This window comes from Apium graveolens, chromosome 9, assembly GCF_009905375.1.
Source record: "Apium graveolens cultivar Ventura chromosome 9, ASM990537v1, whole genome shotgun sequence".
Classification (NCBI taxonomy): domain Eukaryota; kingdom Viridiplantae; phylum Streptophyta; class Magnoliopsida; order Apiales; family Apiaceae; genus Apium; species Apium graveolens.
This window is the reverse complement of record NC_133655.1, coordinates 159498733-159510431: the sequence shown is the minus strand read 5'-3', so window position 1 is coordinate 159510431 and position 11699 is coordinate 159498733. Positions and strand designations below refer to the sequence as shown.

The window sequence follows — 11699 nt, the reverse complement described above, 5'->3', positions numbered from 1 at the left end:
ACCATACACCAGTTGAAACAGGGACATACCAAGTGGAGTTTTGTATGCTGTTCTGTAAGCCCAAACAGCTTCATCGAGCTTTAAAGACCAATCCTTCCTTGATGGACAAACAACCTTCTCTAGAATGCGCTTGATCTCTCTGTTAGATACTTCCGCTTGACCATTTGTTTGCGGATGATAGGCAGTAGCAACTCGATGATTCATGTTATAACACTGCATCATAGAAGTGAACTTACGGTTGCAGAAATGCGACCCTTCATCACTTATGATTACTCTAGGCGTTCCAAACCTTGTGAAAATCTGCTTATGAAGAAAATTCAACACTGCCTTTGCATCATTTGTCGGTAGAGCTTTGACTTCTACCCATTTTGAGACATAATCGACTACCAGCAAGATGTACTGATTGTTGCAGGACGAGACAAAAGGCCCCATGAAATTGATTCCCCAAACATCAAAGACCTCGACTTCAAGCATCACATTTAACGACATCTCATCCTTTCTCGTCAAATTTCCCACTCTTTGGCAACGATCACACCTTAAAACAAATTGATGAGCATCCTTAAACAAGGTAGGCCAGAAAAAACCTGCTTGCAGAATACGAGCTGTCGTCTTCTCACCACCATAGTGTCCTCCATAAACTGTGGAGTGGCGGTCTCATAATATCCCCTCCGTCTCACATAATGGGATACATCTCCTGATGATCTGGTCAGCTCCCTGTCTAAATAAATACGGTTCATCCCACATATACCACTTCACCTCATGCAGAAACTTCTTCTTTTGAGTTGTGGTCAAATTAGGAGGTATTATACTGCTGACAAGTTAATTCACAATATCTACAAACCATGGATCTTCCTCCTGAACTGCGAACAACTGCTCATCCGGAAAAGATTCGTTGATCAATGTCTTATCATGTGAAGTAGACTCGGGATTCTCCAATCTAGAGAGATGATCAGCTACTTGATTCTCAGTACCTTTTCGATCCTGATCTCTAACTCAAATTCCTGTAGTAAGAGCACCCAACGAATGAGTCTCGGCTTCGAATCCTTCTTGGAAACCAAATAGCGAATGGCCGCATGATCAGTGAATACTGTCACTTTAGTCCCAAGCAGATAGATCGAAATTTTTTGAAACCAAAGACTATAGCCGAGAGCTCCTTCTCAGTAGTGGTGTAGTTCATTTGGGCCCCATTTAAGGTCTTGCTAGCATAGTAGACCACATGAAAGAGATTATTCTTGCGCTGCCCAAGAACTGCGCCTACCGCATAATCACTCGCATCACACATCATCTCAGAAGGCTCTGTCCAATCCGGTGTTGTAATAACTGGTGCAGTGATCAAACTCTTCTTAAGAGTCTCGAATGCCGTCAAACATTCATCATCAAATTTTAAAGACACATCCTTCTCAAGCAAGTTGCACAGCGGCTTAGATATCTTCGAAAAGTCCTTGATGAAATGCCGATAAAAACCCGCATGACTAAGAAAACTACGAATTCCTTTCACAGAAATAGGTGGTGGAAGATTTTCAATGACTCCCACCTTGGCTTTGTCCACCTCAAGACCCTTGCTAGAGACCTTATGCCCAAGAATAATGCCTTCACGCACCATAAAATGACATTTTTCCCAATTGAGCACCAAATTAGTTTCCACACACCTTTTGAGCACGGCACGAAGATTATTCAAACATTCATCATATGAATGTCCCAAGACGGAGAAGTCGTCCATGAACACCTTGACATTATTGCCAATCATGTCAGAGAATATAGCCATCATACATCTCTGAAAAGTGGCCGGTGCACCACATAACCCAAACGAAACTCTGCGAAAAGCAAACGTGCCAAATGGACAAGTGAAGGTAGTCTTTTCTTGATCCTCTGGTGCAATACAAATCTGATTATACCCCGAGTAGCCATCCAGAAGACAATAATACTCATGACCAGCCAACCTGTCAAGCATCTGATCAATAAACGGAAGAGGGAAGTGATCCTTCCTCTTGGCCTTGTTCAACTTTCGGTAGTCCATGCATACTCTCCATCCTGTGACTGTTCGAGTGGGGATGAGCTCGTTCTTCTCATTTGCTACCACAATAATACCTCCTTTCTTAGGCACACATTGCACGGGGCTCACCCAAGAATTGTCAGAAATAGGATAAATGATTCGTGCATCCAGCCACTTCAGAATTTCTTTCTTCACCACCTCTTTCATGATAGGATTAAGTCTGCGCTGTTTCTCAACAGTTGGCTTACTACCCTCCTCGAGCAGAATCTTATGCATGTAATATGAAGGGTTGATCCCCTTGATGTCTGCTATGGTCCATCCAATAGCTGATTTGAATTCTCTTAAAATCCTTAAGAGTTTGTCCTCCTCACTACCTGAAAGGTCAGATGCAATAATAACAGGTAATGTAGATGCATCACCTAAAAAATCATACCTCAAGTGTGCAGCCAATGGCTTAATCTCCAAGGTGGGTGCTTCCTCAATTGAAGGTTTGAGCTTTCCTTCAGCATTTTTGAGGTCAGAAGTACCCAGAGATTCAAACGGCATGTCCAGCTTTCGCCTCCAGGGAGAAGCATTAAGATATTGTAATTGCTCATTGCCATCCTCATCATCACTGTCAAAATCCCCCACTAAGGCCTTTTCTAATGCATCAGACATTAGCATATGATCGAGTTCTGAAGTAACCGCAGAATCAATCAAATCCACTTTTAAGCACTCCTCATCTTCTGTAGGAAATTTCATTGCTTTGAATACATTGAAGGTCACATCCTGATCCTGCACCCTCATTGTAAGTTCACCTTTCTGCACATCTATCAAGGTACGACCAGTAGCCAAGAAAGGTCTTCCCAAGATTATGGGAATCTTCTTATCTTCCTCGAAATCCAGAATAACAAAGTCTGCAGGAAAGAAGAGTTTATCCACTTTGACTAGCACATCCTCCACTATGCCTCTTGGGTAAGTAATAGAACGATCAGCCAATTGTAGAGACATGTAGGTGGGCTTTGGATCAGGAAAATCCAACTTTTTAAAGATCGACAACGCCATCAGATTGATGCTTACTCCTAAATCGCAAAGGCATTTGTCAAAAGACAACTTGCCAATGGTGCAAGAAATGGTGAAGCTACCTGGATCTTTAAGCTTTGGAGGTAACTTTTGCTGCAGCACAGCACTGCATTCTTCCGTTAGAGCAACGGTCTCAAGGTCATCCAGTTTCACCTTCCTTGAAAGAATACTCTTCATAAACTTCGCATAACTAGGCATTTGCTCCAGAGCCTCAGCGAAAGGTATATTAATGTGAAGTTTCTTGAACACCTCCAGAAACTTACCGAACTGCTTATCCAGCTTTTGTTGTTGCAATCTCTTAGGGAAAGGTGGTGGAGGATAGAGCTGTTTCTCCCCTGTATTACCCTCAGGCAGAGTGTGTTCAACATTAGTTTTCCTTGGTTCCGCCGCTTTCTCCTTTTGCTTGACTTCTTCATCTCTAACTTCAGCTTCTCCTACTTTTGCCTTTTCAGCATCAGCAACTTTCCCAGACCTTAAGGTAATAGCCTTGACTTGCTCTTTAACTTCCTTCCTGCCTGGCACTTCTATGTCACTGGGAAGTGTGCCAGGTTGGCGATTGAGCACTGTATTGGCTATTTGACCGATTTGATTTTCCAAGGTCTTGATCGACACCGCCTGACTCTTGCATAACAGCTTAAGTTCCTCAAAATCAGCACTATTGGGTGCAGCTACACCTCCCTGTTGAGGATATGATTGCCTTTGAGCATACTGTTGTGGTTGCTGGAATCCAGGTGGATTGAACTGTTTACTCACACCTTGCTGATATGGTGGCTGAATAGCATTCTGATTATTACCCCAGCTGAAATTTGGATGATTTCTGTTGTTAGGATGATAAGTAGCTGGCACAGGCTGCTGTTGTCGTTGATAATTGTTCACATACTGAACAGATTTGTTAACAAGAGAATACTGATCCGTAGCATGAGAACCTGCACAAAGCTCACAGACCATAGCTATTTGATTGACTCCATAGGTAGCTAGAGAATCGACCTTCATAGACAACGCTTGGAGCTGTGCTGTAATAGCGGTGGCTGCATCGACTTCCAGAATACCTGCTACCTTCCCAGGCATCATCCTTTGAGTTGGGTTTTGATGCTCATTTGTAGCCATAGTCTCAATAAGATTATAAGCCTCAGTATAGCTTTTGGCCCACAAGGCGCCTCCAGCTGCTGCATCGAGCATGGGCTGAGATTGGGCCCCTAAACCATTATAGAAACCAGTGATCACCATCCAATCGGGCATTCCATGATGTGAACATTTTCTCAACATTTCCTTGTAGCGTTCCCAAGCTTCGCACATAGATTCTGTAGGTTGCTGCGCAAACTGAGTAAGAGCACTCCTCATAGTAGCAGTCTTGGCCATTAGATAAAACTTCACCAGAAACTTTTGCGCAAGATCTTGCCAAGTAGTGATGGACCCAGCTGGTTCAGATTGTAACCAGTCCTTAGCTTTATTCCTCACTGAGAATGGGAAAAGCCTCAGCTTTATAGCCTCATCAGTCATACCATTATATTTGAAAGTACTGCAGATCTCGACAAATTCCTTATGTGCATGTTGGGGTCTTTAGTCGCAACTCCTCCGAAAGAAACAGAGTTCTGCACCATCTGAATAGTGCCCGGCTTGATTTCAAAGGTATTAGCTTGGATAGCCGGATGAAGAATGCTTGACTGAATATCATCAATTTTAGGCCGAGAAAAGTCCATAAGAGCTGGATCTGCCGGAACAATACGATCACCCATGATTATTGGCTCTTTCTGCTCACTTCCTGAATCCGAATCTTCAAAGTCTATCTTCTCTGGAATATCAAGAACTTCATTTGTCTCCTCAGCTGTATCTAAAGTCCTCTTGCGAGTACGACAACGAGTTTGCATAAATGCTCGCTAAAGTACCCGAAACACAACCGGAAACAATAAGTAACACGTCTTAATCACTGAGTCCTAACGACCAATGATGGTAAGTACATAAACTAAACAAATACGCCGAGTCCCCGGCAGCGGCGCCAAAAACTTGTTAAGGCGAAAACACGCGCTAATATTCACACAAGTATACGCGTTCGCAAGTAATATAGAATACTTTCTAGTTCGTTCCCACAGAGACTCAGACTAATTATGTTCAATTAAACTCACTCACCAATGTATGATTACTTCTCAATGTTAAGACAATAACACTTAGATTTGATTAACTAATTATGAACTATCTACTAGAATTAAACACTTAATTAACACTTAGAATTAACAATATTAAAACACTCATGAGATCACAACTTTATTACGACTTCCTTCAGTAGTCATTGTTATTACCCTTAGTATGCAACAACGATGATATTAATCGAATAAAACGAAACTGATAAAAGTCAACTTTTATTGTACTAATACCATTCTACCAAACATCCACAATTAAGATAGAAGTTGAATAGGCATCAATTATGTTGAGTCCCTATATGTCTACAGAAATTGACAACATAATGATTTAAGAACAAGTTATTCCTTTTTAATACACAGGGCGAATAAAACGGTTAGAGTTACCCACTAATCATACAGACTCGTACATGAACCTATGCTAGCATGGCAAGTTCTAAATCTCGAGATCCACCGTCGCTTCACAAGAGATTAACACCTTATCTTATATGTTCCTTATCTCCTTCGCTCCTTGATTAATACAACGATCCAACACACGTGAAACGTCTCTGAAATCTACTTATATAGGAGTCCCATAAAACCCAGATTACTCAGAAGTTGGAAGCCAAATAGAATTAGAAGTCTAAAATATTAAATCTGAAATTACGACCCTGCGCGGCCGCTCAGCATAGCTGAGCGGGCGCTCAGCTTCCTGCGCGGCCGCTCAGCATAGCTGAGCGGGCGCTCAGACCCCTTCTGGAAAAATGGTCTGTTTGCTCCGTTTCTTCGCTGTAATCTGCTTCTCTCTTCCCACTTGCAATGCTAGACACATGCCAAGGCCTATTATTGATGAATTCTCCCCTAAAATGCAACTAATACCCTGAAATGCACAAAAACTAGAAAAACGCATCAAATACACAAAATACTTGATTTCAAGACACCAATTTAAGCTATTATAAGACGTTCTAAGTGGTATAAAATGCCACTTATCAGCTATCCAAGCACAACCTTATTACATCACTTCCTCTCTCTCTCTCTCATTAAGCTATGAACACAAGAAGAAGAAATAAACGAAGAAGAAAGATAAAAGAAGAAACTCTTGCCATAGCTTTAAAAACCACACAAATTATGCGCAGCTTTTGAACAGGTAAATCGAAGACTTTAATGAATGAATATAAGTTGTTCTATATGGTCTCTAGTATATACATACAAAATATGACATTATTTGAACATATGAGTTGGGAGTAATTGATGTTTTAGTAGAGGAGTGCAGAACATAAATTTTAGGGGTTCTATTCGTATTAAAATAAATCGTTTGGTTATGTAATTACTTAGTTCCGATTCAATATTTTTATGGTAGATTGATATGATATCCATGTGGGTGTTGTAGAAATTTGGTATTAAAATAGTTATTTTTCTATTTAAGAAAAATGTTTTAGTGAAGGCAGCGCAACGCAGAATTTTCTGTGTTATGTTGCAAATTTGAGCAATTGGTTTGCTAGGTTAATAGATTAATTTTGCGATCAAATTTTTATGAGTGATTTGAATGATATTAAGGATGATATATGGATAATATCTTGCTAATAACATTATTTTCTGATTTATTAAAAATGCATAAGTGCAGTGTGCGCAATGACATTTTTAATAGATGGTTTGATTATCGGTTTTGAACTAGTTGAGAGTTTAGTTTCAGATAGACCTAAGAACTCAAAAATATTGTTGATTAGAATTTAGAGCTTAGTTAATTAATTCAAAGATGTGATGTTAAATATTTGTGTGTATCATAATTGTTTAGGTGGTAAACGCGGAGGATACGCGAGTAATAACAATTGGTTGTTGGCGGCATTTGTAAGTATATATTGTACTATTTCACTGTTGATGCTTTGATCTTTAAATGATACTTGATTTGATTTAATTGATGATTCATTGACGAAAAATGAGTATTCTTGCACTGATACTTGATGAACTGATGATGATGCTTCCTTGTCGGAAGTAAGCTAAACTAATTGTTTAGCTGGCTGGGATCCCAACTTGATGAACTTGATGAATTGATGAATTAATGAACTTATCGTGCTTGAATACTCTGTTTTAATCTTGTGAGAACTATTTTTCTGAACTCTTGATGGTTCTGATATCATGTGATGATGCATACATGACTCTTGATGAATTATTTGTTTTTCTCAAAAAATTGATATTTCTGATGAACCGAAGAACTTTGTTTTATTAAATAAGTCTCGGTTAAATTGTACAATATATGCTTACTGAGATGTGTAGCTCACCCCTATATTTTACTAAATCTTACAGGAGATTTCTAGAATATGATGGACTCGAGAATAAGTATATTGGGTGAAGATATATTGAACGATGTAGAGTTGATAGCACAATATTGGTCGAGGTTTGTATCAGGGTTTGTAATATATTGAGATGTCGGATTTGCAAAAATGAAAGAAACTGCAGATATTTTTATTTATATTAATTCAATTTTTGTGAGTATAATTTTGAGAAAAGGTTTGGATTTGACGGGCCCCGGGCTCGGGCCCAAGTTGGAACCTTCGGGACTGGGGGCGTCACAACAAGGATGCGCTTTGGCATTTGTAGTAAGTCATGGTTATACCTGCAGTTACGATCGACGGAAGTAGCGGTAGCGGATGGGGATATCTACCGACCGGGGAGTTTCCTTGTCAATGAAGTCCTGAAGTCATAACTGAGCCTTGGGCTTTTGTGACTAGACGACATCGTCGGGCACTCCTAAAGCAAATCAGTGTTCGAGTTATAATAGGAAGTTGGTTCGACAACTCCAATTGGGCCGCGGAATGATAAGCCAAGTCCATCTAGGTTTCTTTTTCTCCAAGAACAATGTCCGGCTTGATCTTATATAAAAGGAGGTTCGTAAGCACATTATGGGGGGACGTGTTTGAGAGTTCTGAGAAAGCAAATATAAACCCTAGCAATCTCAAACGTTTCTTAAGCACAAATCAACGCACTCTGGTGATTTCCTTGATCATCGACCACCGCTGCAGATCTTGATTTCGACCGCGAACCTCAAATCTTTGTTTACCAAATTCCCCCGTTAACATAAATTATTGGCTCTAAATGATTTAATATGTCATCATATCCAACAATACTCTTTAAATTGACTCTTTAATCTTTTTTATTATAAAAATATCTTGAATTCACAAGGAAAACAAAAGTACGTGGAAAGAGAAAAATAGCGTTGTTAAGAATAGATAATAAAATAATACTCCCTCCATCCCATTTTACTTGTCACATTTCCTTTTATTGACCAATTTTTGACCAAAAATTAAACATTACTCTTATATTATTTCAAAAAACTAAAAATTATATATTAAAGTAGATCAAATCTACTTTCCGATGATGTAATTTTTTTATTTTGTTCAATTATAAAATATTAATAAAATTTGGTCAAATTTTAGTCAATTTGATCGGGTCAAAGTCAAATGTGACAATTAAAATGGGATAGATGAAGTAGTTAAGAGTGAAATTTGGCTCTTAAAATTATGGAAAGAGGTTAGACTCTTAGGGGGCGTTTGGTTTAGGGTAATTAACAAAGAGAAAGCGAATCAGTTAGACTAATTCCCTTTGCTGATGTTTGTTTAATAAAAAATGTCAATCCCTTTCCCTCTTTTAAGTTTTAGGTTTACCCCAAATCCCTCCATGCTCATTCCCCACCTTCCCCAGGTATTTGCTTTCCCTTTCCAACTTTATTTTTTTCACTTTATTTATATTTTAGATTTTGCAACCCAAAAAATAGATAAATACGTAAATTATTTTTCAAAAATAACAGATAATTTTTATTTAGTTTTTATAAATTAAAAACAATTTTGATATATAATTTATATGTTAATTTTTTTAAAAAAAATAAAGATGTTATAAATTAATTTTTTAATTTATTTTAATGTAAATAAATTATATTGTTATAAATACAAAATAAATTAAATCCTTTTACATTATATGATATTAGAAAAATCAAATATCAATATATCAAGTAATTTTTCATTCCGTTTCCGCATCTGAACCAAACAAGTAAACCAATTTAGGATCATTCATTTTCTTTCTCTCCCTTTCCATTTCTATATTCCATTCCCTTTCCTGACACCAACCAAACACCCCCTTAAAGTTAAAAGTGAATTATGAGAGTCTATTGGAGCATTATTTTATTTTTTTCACATTAATTTTTAAATTAAAAAATAGAATAGAGAGTGTGTTGTAGATTATGGTAGTTTATAGCAAGTCCAACATCTCTCTTATATAACTCTTAAGTTCAATTATATGGATTTTAACAAAAAATGGCACTCCAACAGTATCTTAGTATTTCCTTATATCACTAAGACACGAGCTTCATTTTTTATATTTAAGGAACTTATAGTGCTCCCTTATAACATTTTTAACAATAAAAAATTCATTCCTCTTTCTTCTTTTTACATTTCTCTATCTATTTTCCACTTTTTGTCCATATTTTTTCAAATGTATTAATATAATAATAATAAGGAAGAAAAATAAAGATCATTGTTGAAGTTGAAATTCAAAATCATGTCTTAAAACACTAAAAATTAATATTTATTAATATTCATAAGGAACTCGAACTTGCTCTTATTGTACATTATCTGCACATATACTAACGGTCGAACACTGCTTAGCCCCACATCCTCTCATTAATTAACTATATGACACCGACCTTTAATTACATAAAGGTAGTAACCCAAAGTCAATGAAAAGTTGATAGAAAATTACGTGGAAAAGTCTAAACTGAAGATCGAGGGAGGGAACTGTTGAATCAGTTCTAAATTCTTGAAAATGCAATAAATAGACCCAATTCGAAGATTTTTTTTAGAAAATCTGAAAATTACACATTTAAATAGTTTAGATTAGATCTTTACAATAATTATGTTTTTCATAAAGTTTCAGTTCTATAATACATATAAATTTTGATCAATTTGATCTAAAGAGTGAAATGAGGATAAGAGGTTTAATTTTGAACATTATATAAAAATTAAATTGAAATAAATTTGAAAGAGAATCATATACATAAGGATGACCTCAAGAGTACTACATGAAGTTATAACTTTTCTTATATAAATATAACAAGATAAATTTATAGGGTAAATTTATAATTTTAGAATGAGTTACTAGTATTTACAAAAATGTCATTAAATTTTTATCGAAGAAATTTATAACCTGAGGGGGAGTTACCTGAGGTCATCCTGAGGCCTATTTTTCTTAATTTGAAATATGTTAGACTAGAGATGTCAAACGGATATAACTATATTTGTACACGTATTCGCAATTGTCGGATTCAGATACAGATAATATCCGCTTTATTTCTAATATGAATAATATCCGCTTTTTCTCGAATAAGAATGCGGATATTTTGGACGGATGTCGAATTTTTTGATGCCCCTACCGTATAGACAATGATTTTAGAACAATTTTTTTATGAATAAAGCTCAAATTATATTTTTATATATGTAAAGTATTTGTACAATTATATAAAATTTGTAAAAATATATTATTATTTTTTTTTGTTGCTAAATTAGAAATGTATTATTTTATTCATATACATACACTACAAGTTAATAGAATAAATTTCTAATTATATATAATTATATATTATATAATTTAAATATCATATATGTACTTAATTTTGAATTTGAATATCACAGATTCATATACGGATACAGATAATATCCGCTTTATTTCGGATACGGATAATATCCGCTTTTTTCGGATATGAATGTGAATTTTTTGAACGGATATCGGAGTTTTCGAATTCTTTTGACAGCCCTATATTAGACTATCGTATATGTTAAGGAAAATACCCGTACTAAGTAAAAGCATGAATTTATATTTGTTAGTTTAAAATTTTGACAATTTATCAAACATATATTTCTAACGTGAGCACACAATTGAAAAATCGTATAAATAAATTAAATACTTTTCAATGTATTGAGTAGAATTTAATATTATTCATGTCCATCCCATTTGTTTACAATTTCATTTTTCTGATATCACTCCAAATTGTTTATATTTCAAAATTTTTTAAAAATTTTAAAAATTTTATAATATAAAAAATAATTAAATTCACTACTTCTCTCCACAATAATCACTTTATACATATAATATCAATCAGTGTCATTATTTTATTTACTTTTTTAACTTTAATGTTATATTTTATCATTATTCTTAAACTCTATATCATTATTCTTGAAAGCTGTGATTTTTTTTATATTAATAATAGTACCAGAACAGGACAAAAAGTTGCCGGCCTGATTGGTAATATCAAAAAACCTGCCGCCTGAAAAGATTATTTTATAAGTTCAAATTACAACTAGTTTATCTGAATGAGCTGCCTCCTCACTAATCTGTTCCGATCCGACATTTTATCAAAATGTCACAATTTTGCTGATAATTTGTATTTCCCCGAGTATATCAGACCTTATTTTAAAAAACCTTTGTACAAACTTATCTTCTGAATTCACTTATCCAGGAATTTTAAAATATAGGTTCATCAC

The 11699-nt window shown here is 35.8% G+C and overlaps 1 non-coding gene across 1 annotated transcript; it reads left to right on the top strand.

Moving 5' to 3' along the window:
• Positions 1-4292: 4292 nt before the first annotated feature.
• LOC141687724 (small nucleolar RNA R71) lies at positions 4293-4399 on the top strand. Its single transcript, XR_012561210.1, has one exon. It is a non-coding gene; the product is annotated as a small nucleolar RNA R71 (small nucleolar RNA).
• Positions 4400-11699: the final 7300 nt, after the last annotated feature.